Below are 13,135 nucleotides of genomic sequence, written 5' to 3'. Positions count from 1 at the left end.
AAAATAAACATTAACTGAAAAAAATATATATATATTATTTCTGCCAATGAATCATTTCTCATTTTCATTTAGTTTAACTTAATATCCTAAAATTACTACAACTGAAGTAATAATTAATAAAAGCTATACATACATATTTTTTTAATAAAATTGAAAATGACAAAAACGCAACAAACTTACTGAACTAACTAAAATGAAGATGGAAAATCTAAAAATAATAACTATTTTAGTATCTCAATATGAAATAACACTGGTGGGGAAGGAAAAAAGATACAGTGTCAACTTAGAGGTATCTTGCAAATGTTTATAATATTTATTTTTATTTAAATGTATTCATTTATTTTATATTTATTTTTCATGTTTTTCATAACTATTGCTAATTTGTTTGATTTAGATTTATTTATATATATAAATTAATTTATAGACGAAAATATATAGCTCAGCTGCGTTTATATTTTAGGAAGGGGGTCACTCAGAAGGGGCCACTCATCATTTTTAGGGGGTCCCGAGCATCAAAACGTTTTTAAAAAACCTTCTGTATCCCACAATGCCTGACCTGACCATCCATTTCCAGTCAGATTAATGAATATTGGTCATTTGATCAGACTGCCAAGAATAAATGAACAAAATTGGATGAAAAATGCATTTCTGAGATAATAAAATAGATGCTGAATGAATCATGCAGCGTGATGAGGCAAAAAAGATGGCAATGTCCCAAATCCTTGTCCTTGTTGGGGACATTTTTTGGTCCCCATGATGAAAACATCTTATAAATCACACTAAGTAATGTTTGTTAAAAATATAAAAATGCAGAAAGTTTTGTGATGGCTATAGGTTTCGGGTTAAGGTATAGAATATACAGTTTTGTACAGTATAAAAATCATTGTCTATGGAAAGTCCCCATAAAACATGAAAACCCAACATGTGTGTGTGTATTTTTTATTTCTTTTTTGACAGTTTGGTGAAGCGTTAGCTACGGATTGGCCCAGTTAAACTAGCCAAACTCTGTGCATAAACATTTCAACCCCTGATGCTGTTTTATTTATCGCAGCGCACTTCCACATCCTCCGCGAACGGGCGGCATGTTGCTTTGATAAAAGCGAGTCGGCGAGGAAGAGGGCCGGGGTGTAGGTGGGGTGTGCTTTGCATGCAACAGGCCACTCCACACTGTTATTCTTCTCTCGGTGTTTGATGGATGGGAGGTTTGCCAGAGAGCTCGTGTGTGTGTTTATAGTGTCAAATGCATACCACATGTAGGCTCAGGTCTGGTTCTGCACCGTCTCTCTCTCTCGGAGAGCATCCTGATGGCAGACAGGAGTAATCATCCCGTCTTACTCCTCCTCGGCATGCGCTGCACCTGCTTAGTGGTGCTCAAGTACTTTTACAGACCATTTCCAACCGGCTTTCATTCATTAGTTCAGTATGGATTTATTCTGATATACAAAGGCTAAATGGACAGCTCTGTGCCAGGGAGCTAATGGAGTAGAGTGGATCCCAGTGTGATTTATACGGACATTATTTAATATTATTTACAAAAGTTAAAAAGTTAATTTAGTCAATCGGCCAAAACGTTAATTATAACTATATAAGAATCATTTGTAATGTATACTATTTTTATTTTTTATGTAGGCCTAATCTTTTTTTTTATTTTTTTTTATAATATATTTGCATTCATTTATCAGCGACTTGAATGCAGAAATGATTCATCCTAAAGAGACATTTTAATGTTTTAAAAATTCCCCAGATGATTTTAATGTACTGTTCAAAAGTCAGTAACATATATTTTAAAGAGTGACAAAGTCAAGTTTGACAGTAAGTTTAAAGTGACAGTCAAGACATTTATAATGTAAAAAAAAAAAAATCTATTACAAATAAATGCTGTTCTCTTGAACTTTTTATTCATCAAAGATTCCTGAAAAAAAAAAAAAAAATCAAGGTTTCCACCAAAAATATTAAGCGGCACGACTGAAGAAGAAAAAGAAGAAAGATTTCTTGAAGGATCACGTGACACTGAAGACTGGAGTAATGATGCTGACAATTCAGCTTTGCATCACAGGAATAAGATTCTTTTTAAAATATATTCAAATAAGTTGTAAATAATATATCTGTTTTACTGCATTTTTGATCAAATAAATGTATAGCTTTGGTGAGCTTAAGAGACTTCTTTCAAAAACAATAAATAATCTTATCAACAGTAGTGAATTTTATGGTGATAATAGCTCATTTTAGGGTTTTGAAGCCACGAATAGGCCGCTCTGCTCTGAAGTTGACTAGATTTTTTTACGTTTAAATGGTCTCAGAATTTACACAGACATTCCAATTTTAGAGCTCGTCATTTGACCTCAATGGAACAATTGCTTCTGCGGCTGTTCTTCAAATAGAATGTTTCAGGATGTAGATGGTTAAGGTTATAGTTGACTTATTTACAGTTACCTGATGAAATGATCAGGAAAAAATAAAAATGCATTTAATTTAGATACATGGTATTGTAAAAGTCAATGATACTATTTGACCTTGCCATACTTTGGCTTTATTGAACTGACGTCGCTGCTTATGTACCTCTGTGCCACTCGGGATAATAGTACCTACTTAAGCTTTTATTTACGCCCTGCCAAAAAGCACTGAAGTGCTTTACCTCCAGCAGAACAGCAGTTTTAAAACTCTTCCATTTTAGTCACTGGAGAATGTGACATACTGACAGTGTCATAAAGCACAGCTTCATCAAAGCCTGGAAGCTCAGCAGGCCAAGATAAAAGCATCATCTCATGGCATTTTGTCTTTTTCTGACTTCATAGCTCTCCTGATGGAAACCGAAGACGAGCGATCGAGGCTTTGGCTCCCTCCCAGACGCAACATGCTCACATTTACCCTTCTCCAACAGTCTGGACGCCAGCCGGAGACAAAGGGCAGATGTTGTGATGCGGTGCGTTTCTTCTGCAAGGTTTATTTTCTCGGTCTGTGTATACATGCAATTTGTTTATTTACTTCTTTAGTCTGTACAGTATCCACCAGAGGCTCACTTCCGCTGAGAAATGATTTTGTTTACAGGGCAATTTTCGCATATGCACAGGCATACACGCTGCTCTCTGTGATGGTAGACCACTTCCTAAGATGAGACCGATCACAAACAGGCCTGACGCGTTTCAAACAGGGGCATGAACTGAACAAGCTAGGGTTTTTTTTAATGAAGTGTTTTCCCAACCTTTTGCTCTTATGTACACCCACAGATCTAGCGGTATGGCTCAAGTGCTCCTTCACTCACAACAAACCTGAAACGTTCTCCTTTTTAACTTTCCTTAAAAAGGAACAGTGTTAAAAAAATTTGTTTAAGTTTTTATTTCTATTTTATGTGGTTTAACAAACCAAAATCTGAATTTATGTCCTGGCGTGTGCGTACTGTTAGTTGGGCATAACTGTTTTATTGAACAGAGGACAGATCCATGATCACCAAACACTGTAAATCAAATAAATAATGAAGCTATTATCGGTTTAAACATAGTTGTATGACAATCTGCACCATGTACACTCTTTAAAATAAAGGTTCCAAAAGTGGGTTTTCACAGCGATGCTATAGAAGAACCATTTTTGGTTCCCCTGTTTCAGTGAACCTTTTTTTTTTTTATAGGTGAGAATAACATTTTTAATAATCTGAAGAACCTTTCTCCACTATGAAGTATCTTTAGTATAATGGAATATATATACATACCTATATATATATATATATATATGCACCACATGGAGATCTGATCTCACCATCATGAGTCCATCTGTGATTACATGAAGAAACAGAAAAAAACTGAGACAAGAACTGTGACAACGTCTCCAAGACGCTTGAAGAAACATTCCTGCAAAGCTATACATTGAAAAGTTTTAGGCACTTGTGTAAAAATGCTGTAACGTGAGGATACTTTGAAAAAAAAAAAGAGTCATAAATAGATTTTATTTATCAATTACCTTCTATTAACTAAATCAAATCAATATTTGGTGTGACCACCCTTTGTGTTTAAAACAGCTTTTGTCCTAGGTACACATATACCTGCTTTGCAGGAAGGTTTCTTCAAGCATATTGGAGACGTTGCCGTAGTTCTTCTGGATATATATTCTGTCTCAGTTTTTTCTGTTTCTTCATCTAATCCCAGACAGACTCGATGATGGGTGAGATCAGATCTCCGTGTGGATCATAGCGGCTGTTGTCAGACTCCTTGTTAATATAAAAATCTAGATTATTACAATTAATGACAAAATGAATGTTTGGAAATGTAAACTAATATATCCTACTGACACACTACAGCAAAATACATAAATAAAAATACTAACGTGCCTAAGACTTTTGCACAGAACTGTATATATAGGTGAAAGTGACACGTGAGGTTGCCCATACTCGGAAATTGTCATCTGAATTGAACCCATCCAAGTTAATGCACACACATAGTGAGTAGTGAACGCACACACACCCGAAGCAGTGGGCAGCCATTTTTGCTGTAGCGCCCAGGTTAGGTGCCTTGCTCATCTCAGTCATTTCCTACCGGTGTTGAGACTCAAACCCGCAACCTTCGGCTCACCAGTCTCACTCTCTAACCATTAGGTCACGATTGCCCTCATATATATATGGTTTACCAGTGTAGCGTGGTGATCAGTTGCACCCCGGCCCACCACATTGCCTCCTGCGGCGGAGTGAGAATCCTGCACGCCCTGCTTCCCCCAACTCCTAATTCAAAGCACATTTCACCAAGTGCGGCTTAGAGAGGGGATGTGGCTAAAACAAATAAAAGAATCATAAAGGAGGGATCAAAGCAGGCCTGCAAATCCATTCCTTCTGGGTAAAGAGCCTTTCATAAAAAAAAGAAAAAAGAAAATGAAAAGAAATCCCACATCCCGACTACATATCTCATGGAACGGATCACTGGCAAACGCGTGCCTGCGCCGGATTGATGGAGCGGACACTGTTGGCAGGGCTCGACTCGCGCCTCCACTCTCCTCCCTTCAGAGCGAGTGCGCATGGGGCCGTTTTCATAACTCGCTGTTATCAAGCCTTTGGGGAAATACGTATGTGTGTGTTTATGTATGCATAGATGGGGGTCTCGAAGACAGATGTTGGCACGGACGTATAAACGATTATAAAGTGCAGGCCACCAGGAAGTCGGTAATGCTCTCAAGGCGTCGCTGCCTGGGCAGGAACATTTGGTGACCATTGTGAAGATATCCCTCAACACAGCTGCAAGAGAGCGCGAGGGACTGACATAACCTGCTTCGTTTAGCCTCACAGCTGAGTAGACAGGCATTATCCTACTGAAGGCTGAGGTCTTTTCCATCACACAGACATCCGCCGCGCTTAGTTAGAGGATTCTGGGTAAATGTGGACCGGAGCTACACTTCGCACGCAGCGCATACTTGCAGAGTGATGCGTCTGTGCTCGTAATTTGCAAACGCTGTCGTTTCACACTCGATTGACAGAGTTTCGCAACAGATCGTTTTTTAAAGGAAGAAAAATAATGTTGTAAGTGAAAATCCACGGCTAGGTTTAGATTTATTTTACACAGGATCAAAGACATTGAGTTTTTTTTCACAAACCGCACAATGTCTGACTTTCCCCAAGTAAGACAATGAATCTTCGAACCCTCTGAAAAACCCAACAAAAACACATTAACGTAATGGGCAATACATATTCCAGAGTTGTCGTATTGTAAACTCGGTAGATTGTTTGACGTCGTACAAGTTTAGAATTGACACAAGTTTATTTTCCAAGCTCTCGATTCCTGCCTAAACACAAAAGAGTCACTGTGCGACAGTTTCCACACACAAAGTCTTTGTAATTACCACAAAGGACATACCCGTGGGGTAAGTCAATAACTCATCCGGCAAACAAACTCTGATGTCGGTAAATGATCCAAAGACTTATGATTTGGTGCAAAAAATAAAACTTGTGTTTGGTTTGTGGTTTGTCCCTGAGCACAACAGCGCTGTATGCTGTTCCTCTGACCTGTTGTGAGAGTAGCTTGCTGAAAGAAGCCTTGTGCATCAAAGTGGATGAGAAAAGCCAGCGCTTCATTGTAAGAATGGGCTGGTAATGAAGATGGTCCATTGTCATGGTGGTGTGGTTGATGCTAATATATTTTGATCACTGCCACCACAATGTGAAGGATCCTCCACTGACCCAACAGACAGAGTGCAGGGGTTTAGGAAGTGTTTTTTACACTACTTTCATGTAGATTGTACACTATATGCTGCTGTTTTAAATGGTGTAACAATAGGCATTTCAAAGTGGAACAATATGCATTTAATCATGCTAGCTAGCTGTATGCTACTTTGTTGTCACATGACCTCACTATGACTTGACCACATTGAATGTAAGTGGCATCCATTTGGAAATAATTTATTTGGAATTCTATTTGGACATAAATTGTTATTTTGCATTTTTACTCAATTTTGTTCAATCCTAAATTTGAATCTGCTTGAATAATATGCGTCTTTATATACTGTGTGTGTAAAAGCAGAATGCAGGAAGTCTGTTGTAATTTGTCAAGAATACCATACATAACACAGGATATGACATCACCAGCCCATTTAATGCCATGGCAAGGTTAGTTCTAATTTTTCAAATGTTAAATAATCCAAAGAAACTGCACTGATATATATATATATATATATATATATATATATATATATATATATATATATATATATATATATATATATATATATATATATATTCTGTTTTATTTTTTTTTGAAACAAAACATAAATGCATGCAAAGATTACAATAAAAGTTGAGGTGTTTTATACTACATTTTTATCAAATGATTTCTCCGTAATTTCTGACATGCTTATTTATCACTGACCGCCATATGGAGCGCTGGAAGAACACGATGTAATGAACAACAGCAGTACGATCAAGGGGGAATAGCTGATCTTCCCTGGCCATCGCAGTGGTATAAAGCGTCAACCAGATTTCCTGCTGACTGGTGTCGTTACATAATAAAAGATAGAGTGACCCCTGCTAACTTTGCCGTGCCGGGCCCCCTTGTCGGCCCTATGGAGTTAACGTTGCAGCCTTGAAACGAAATAGTTCTCAGCTATTAAAATACCTCTGAAAATGGGATGCTTATCAAATAATATGAACCAGATTGCCCTATTTTCCTTCTAGCCTGGCAAGGACTGTAGTTGAGAAGATATCTACACCTTTCATGTCGCTTTTGAAGTCCGTGACATTATACGGGCTTTGAGCGTCTGGGAATGTTGCGTAGATATACAGGCTCTGAGCAAGAGCATTGGTTTGTAGGGTCTGGGTCTTGCACCAAACCCCGTACTCGGTACGGAAAGATCATTGTGTATTTCCACAATCAGCAAGGACAATCTGCTGTCCTATTTTCTTTGAAAAACAACTGCAAAGTTGCTGTGGGTCTGTGGGTTTTGCCAAAGTCATGCTCTGGTGAAACGCCACTGTCCATCTAGCGAGCACGGATGAGTCTTTTAGAAAATACTATGGAATATCTTTTCGTGATTTTCCGGTATTAAAGAGTCCGCCTGATTTAACTGCAGGCAAACTCTGAGACTCGACCAGGCATTCGAATCTGCTCTGTCAAAGCCACTTACCATCACAGACATGTCTGCTACTTCAGACAGACGTATTTCCATACAAGATCATTTAGGTTAGAAATACGGCCCTCAAAAGCAGCCTAGGACATGAGAGAGAAGCGTTTGGGGAAGGTTTAGGAGAACGGAGGGCAGGCAGAGGTCAAAGCTTTTAATATTCTTCTGTATGTGGGTGAGGGCAGCCAAGCTCCCAGAAGACTCTCAAATGACAATTTCAGGTGGAGTGTGTGTGTATGTTTGTCGTAAATGTGTGCTTTCTTTCCCCCTGACTGGCTGATTGCTGCTGAGCCTATGGTTCACATCAAAAACTTTTAGTCTTGACAAGATACAAAGACTTTGATCCAACTCTGACTTAATAACGGCAGATGACATTATTGTAACGTAATGCTCCGACACAGAGATTGAGAACCCAAGTGCAGTGGTTTAAATTACAAAACAATTGCTGAACAAGAGGATAATATATCATAATGCACAAGACCCCAGGATCAAAACCAAGATAACCGTTAACGTTCACATTTAAGACCAGAAAAAGAATAAAGACGCTATAACAAAAGCATATGTGTGGAAGTTTTTCCTAGAAGTTGCACTTGACTTGCAATGGATTAAAATTAAGTTTTAATTTTGCAAACTTTTGATCTCACAATTCTGACTTTTTTTCCTCCCAATTCGAGTCTATATCTAACAATTCAGACTTTTTTCTCCCAAGATATTAACTTGCAGCTGTGAAATTTTTTTGCAATTACCTTTTTTATTTTTTTTATTCCGTGGTGGAAACCAGCTTCCAAAACTTTAATTTTATTGGAAAAAAATAATAATAACATAAAGTACATTTTACGAAATATATTCTTTTGTGTTCTAGGAGAAGAAAGGTCTTTGGAACAACATGAGGTTAAGTAATAATTTTGGGGTGGACTAGCCCTTTAAGTCTGCAAATTGATTGGACAGGCCTCTCTCTCCTACTTGTGTAATGATTAAACTGATCGTTATTTTTGTTTAGAAATTATTTTAATTTTGAGAGGTCCAAAGAAAGTAAGATGTCTGAGAAAAAAATAATAATAACATGTTTGCTGTATTGAACCTAAATATTTACACATTCAACATTCAACCAAAGGCATTCCAGGACAATCCAGACAAGAATATTAGACCAAAAACAATGGTAAAACACAAGACACCTTAAAATAAGAGTACACACAGAGCTAGACACCACAATATTTTTCGGGCTCTATAGGGAAGGCCATGGGTTATAATATATGTATGGTATATATCTTAGTTTTTTTATATATATTTCCTGTGTTTCAGGCTGAGAGACAGTGAGATGCACTGACTGGCTCAGGCTGGTGCACAGGAATTCTTCATATGATTATCAAGGTTGAGTAAACATTTCACGGCATGCATGTGCAGTATAGCCGTCTGTCTTTGACATTTAAGTCTGGCGGTCACAGTCATGCGCGCATTCTTTCGGCATGGCTCATATTCTTCGTGTCCAGTCCAAGAAGTCTTCCCTCGTGCTGCTTTTTCAGGAGGAAATTATTTTTCATTGCCCCCGAAAGAGCAGTGCCTTGCCAAGCGGTGTTGCTCCACGTTCTGCCGGTGTGATGCCAAGTCCTTTCCCTTTGGCTCCCTGAGGAGCGTCAAAGACTTCCTTTAACCCTGCCGAGACACAATAGAAGTGAGTAGTTCTGACCTTCAACAACAATTACCTGGACCCAACAATAAATGATGTTTTTCTTCTGAATGAATCGACGTCTGTGTCCGTAATCGCGTGCTCTCTTGAGTATGGGTACTTATTTTAAATAATTTCGAGCGCAAAAAAAAGTATGTTCTATGTAGTGTGAATGTAAACCGGACGTACTACATTCGCCATGTTGTCATTATCATGTGACCAACCAGCGTCAGTTGATCTTCTTAACTACTTGACCAGCTCTTAACTTTGATTCACAAATCCTGTCCCGTGGCCTCATGGGATAGTAAAGTGTCCATCATATGCACACTTCAGAATCTCGTCGGAAGTAGTACGTCATCCGGATGCTTTTTGCCGAGTACTGTGAATTCTGACATACTTTTGTCACATACTGTTTTTCGCCTACTACATAGAATGGAAGTATGCAATTTGGACGCAGTTTACGAATCGGTTGAATTAATGAGTCAATTACTCACTCATAAAGATAGTTAATTGATTTATTTTGAACGAATCGGTTGAATGAATGAATGAATGAATGACCTCCTGGCGTACATACTGATGCAATCTGCAGAAAAATCATGCACAGACAAAAAATAACATAATAATAAAACTATATACTGGAGAAATCGTGAGAATAGAATGTTATTCCAATTCTTTTTGTTGCTTGCCGGTGGTGTAAATATTACACACTTCAGCTTCAGGTGTTATTTTGAACGCAATCTCTCCCTGAAATAAAGCAGAGCAAATAGCAAATCATTTTTGATTTCGTGTCTCAGAGAGACTTTTTTTCAAGGTTGTAAAGTGCAATATTATCCCTTTGTTGTTGGTTTTCTTTCTATTGTGTCCACGTAAGCTGTCACTTCTGACATAATGTGACTGCAAATAATTCTAAAGTGACATTTCGGCAGCATTCTTTGCTCTTGCGGTTTCTTTTGAAGAGTTTGTTTTCCTTCCATTTTCTTGAAATTGAATTATTATAGACTTCACATAAATGTCACCATTAAAGTAGGTTACCCACATACATTCCCCTTTGACCAGTCAGCAGAGCTTGTTGTGCAGTGGAAAAACACACTGTTGCCATGAGACCGATGAGTTAACAGCCAGCAGAGGATTAGCATTTTATTACAATATCTCATGTCGACACACAAGCTCACCTCCACTTACTGTACGGTCTTCTCTGAAATTCATGCAGGTTTTTGGCAAAACGTAAACTCTTAGGCCTGCTGCCACGCAAAAATCACCCACAGATGTACAGAAAGTACTTGGATTCACTGTTGAGTTTAACCTGTGCCCTTTAGGCAAATGCAAATGGGTGAAAGATGACGGTCGGTTCAGTGTTTTCTGTATAACTAATCAAAAAAGCTTTGGAGATTTTGAGATGTTCCATGTAGGTCTGTTATTGTGCTATCAACTATTTCTGATTAAACCACCTCTAAACACAACATTATATGGTTGGTTGCTTTATATGTCAATCAGACCTGATTAAGAAGGCGGTTCTTGGCCAGAATAAGCTGCGATGTGGACCAGTCATGTGAACCATCATGTCAAATGACTCATTCTTTTTGATGCATGTTTACCTTTAGAAATCTGTTTCTCATAATCTATTGCTTTCTGTTCTTTCCTCCTTTTTAATTGAACTTTTTGTGTGGTAGGATTACAGCCTGACAGTGTTGGCTACGATTGAAATAGAGAAACACCTTCAGCACAGATTGTGAGTCTCAGAGCAGAAAAGGCCTGATCATGTGTGAAGGTCTGTGTGTAGAACATGGACAGAAAACCATAAACCCTGTAATAAGTTTGTGATGTTTTCACCGCTGACAGTCTGCTTATGATTTAAATTGGGAAAAAAATCCTATGTCATCTAACACTGGGTGTGATTTTCTGTCTTTTACAACTGTTACTTGTCAAAATGTTCAATATGGCCCCAATGAGATACTGAGTAACAGCCAAGTCAGATTGTGCAACATTAACTTCTATGTCAGACTGTATGATATCGGACGTTCATGATTGACAGCACCGACTGGGCTTTCTGACATCCTCGCTTTGACATGCAGCACAAACTCATGCTAATGTTGGAAATATTACAGTGTCTGGAGTCTATCATGGCTTGGTAAAAAATAATAATTCTACATTCTTTAGAGAAAACATGGAGGTAAATTTGTTAGTACAATGTGAAAGTCCCACTAGAATTGTTATAATTATATAAGCAGCTAGTATAAACATTTTGAAGCAAACATTCTCCCTGTCTATTTCTTTTCCACACATATACACTGTAAGAAAAAAAGTTGCTGCCTTAATTTTTTAAGTACAATCAACTTGTATGCTTAAGTGGTTTCAACTTAAATTACATTAAACTGACTTTTAAAAATTAGTTGAATCTCGTATATATTGCTTAACTCAGTTTGATGATTTAAAGCAATGTAAAACCATATGTTGTTAGAACTATCATTTTTACTTTGTGTATGTCAATAATAGCTGCGCTTTTGTTGGTTGTTAAATAGATGGCTGTTTTAGCAAAAGTTATCCTGCAAGACAATGACCAAAAACACTGTCATAACTCAGTTGGAGGCTACAATTCATCGTAGAGACAATTAATCAGTGAGCATGTCACACTGAGCAACTCAAAATATCTTTTACAACCTTAAATTTGTCTCAGATGGCAAAGTTGTGGCCAAAACGTGGCCTTGATTTGCTTGCTTCTGTGTAATGACTTGCTCGTCCACTCTTGATTTCTCCTGCAGTGATCTAATGCTGCACAAAACAGCAGCTCATTTTGTCATGCTTGTAGTTTGTCTTATTCAACTCCTTCTCACCAAGTTAACTGAAAGTGTTACCACAATAGACGTGACCTTTTCCCAGGCCTTGAGGGTTGTGGTCATGAGCAATTATGGTCGTTTGGCTTCTGTAGAGGATGCTTCTTTGTGTTGGTCTTGCAGAAAAAGTCTGTGGAGACTGCCACATATTTAAAACAAAATTAACATGGATGCAAACTATGTGAGTATGCGAATTGTTGTCTGGCTTAACACTGAGGGCAGCAGGGAATTTAAAATGAGCATATGATGATGATTATTTTTTGCTTTTTCATGTGTAGGGGGAGTGCGGGATTCCCACAGGTCACAGTTATGGAAAACATGGAAATATATGAGCATTTCAAAACATTGGGATACTTTTATAGTTTTTAATAATATTTTGAAAGTTTTTTTATTTTCATATTTTTGTTTTCATTTATTTTTATTTCATATAATTTTATATTTTAGTACATCAAGTTATACTAAATCAACTAAATTTGCTAAACTCCATTCATTTCTCTATAGGGAAATTGATTTTTAATGATAACTTATAAACCTTTATTTAAATTTTTTTTTTTTTTTTTGAAGCCATCAGCCCACATTAATATCAACTTATTTTTTAAAATGACTGTGTTTAACTGGAATTTGTGGTGAAAAATGCACCAATCAGAGAATCGAAACAAGCAAACCATGTCAAAAGATCTCTTTAGCTCCGCCCACTCCCATGAACCACTGTGAATGACGTAATCGAGTCGGTCTAGAAATCGAATGGAAAAAATACTTTCAAATGAACAAATGAACCACAGGTGTGGTGAACAAATGAGTCCTACTGAAGAGATGAGTCCGAGCTTAGGACCCAAGCAATCCGATTGGTTCAAAGCACGTTTTATGGGTAATCGCTTTAGTGCCTGGTTACAAATCGTACAAAATCACTTTATTATAGAAGACGTTTGTACTACGTTATAACGAGTCATTAATGTGTTTTAACTTATATGTTTCATATACTAGTTTTTAACCGACGCTATAGATTGTGAAATTAAACATTTCTCGTTGTTAGTGTGTTTTTTTATAT

This window comes from Rutilus rutilus (assembly GCF_951802725.1).
Source record: "Rutilus rutilus genome assembly, chromosome: 10".
In the NCBI taxonomy this organism is placed as follows: Eukaryota; Metazoa; Chordata; class Actinopteri; order Cypriniformes; family Leuciscidae; genus Rutilus; species Rutilus rutilus.
Note: the sequence above shows the minus strand (reverse complement) of the source record.